Source organism: Tasmannia lanceolata, unplaced genomic scaffold, assembly GCF_043159265.1.
Source record: "Tasmannia lanceolata isolate RefF3 unplaced genomic scaffold, GAP_Taslan_0.1 ptg000511l, whole genome shotgun sequence".
NCBI lineage: Eukaryota > Viridiplantae > Streptophyta > Magnoliopsida > Canellales > Winteraceae > Tasmannia > Tasmannia lanceolata.
The window spans coordinates 23,003-23,815 of record NW_027519184.1 but is presented as its reverse complement, the minus strand read 5'-3'; the positions used below and the strand labels follow the sequence as shown (position 1 = coordinate 23,815).

The 813-nt window shown below is 33.1% G+C and overlaps 1 non-coding gene across 1 annotated transcript; it reads right to left on the bottom strand.

Annotated features, from left to right (window-relative positions):
- Positions 1-312: 312 nt before the first annotated feature.
- TRNAS-GCU (transfer RNA serine (anticodon GCU)) lies at positions 313-400 on the bottom strand. The gene has a single exon. It is a non-coding gene; the product is annotated as a tRNA-Ser (tRNA).
- Positions 401-813: the final 413 nt, after the last annotated feature.

Below are 813 nucleotides of genomic sequence, written 5' to 3'. Positions count from 1 at the left end.
GAATCTATTCCCTTATTTCCTTTGCAAAAAACAAAAAAAAAATGATCTTGGAGATTGTGCAATGCTTACTCTCAAACTCTTCGTTTACACAGTAGTGATATTCTTTGTTTCTCTCTTCATCTTCGGATTCCTATCTAATGATCCAGGACGTAATCCTGGACGTGAGGAATAAAAAAATCAGAGATTTTTCATTATTTCCTTGCTTGATTTCTGCATTTTCCTATGCTTTTCTCTATTCCAGACATTTAACTATGATAAAGGACTTGATATTTTTTCGAATTCGAAAGATAAATCTCAAGTGATCCGAGGGAACGGAGAAAGAGGGATTCGAACCCTCGGTACGAACAGCTCGTACAACGGATTAGCAATCCGTCGCTTTAGTCCACTCAGCCATCTCTCCCAATTACAAAAAGATAATTCATATGCGACGCCTGAAGTAAATATTGATCAAAGTCTTTCTTTATCTTTATTTATTTATTTTATACATTTATTTATACTTACTATATTATACTTACTATATATATACGAATTATCTTTATTTATTTATTTTATACATTTATTTATACTTACTATATTATACTTACTATATATATACGAATTTTATCCGCAATTCAATTTGGATAACGATTCGAAACAGATATCTCCAATAGAAAGAGTACGTCTTTGATTTCGTCCGAAGGGTTCTTTTATTCCCCGGCCTGGCCAGTACAGTACCTAGCCAGGCCGTTCCTTCTTTTGTTCCAATGAATCATGGATCAAATTATTTTTCTGATTTGAAAACCAAATTGTTATTGAAGCAGCAACAAGAGCAAG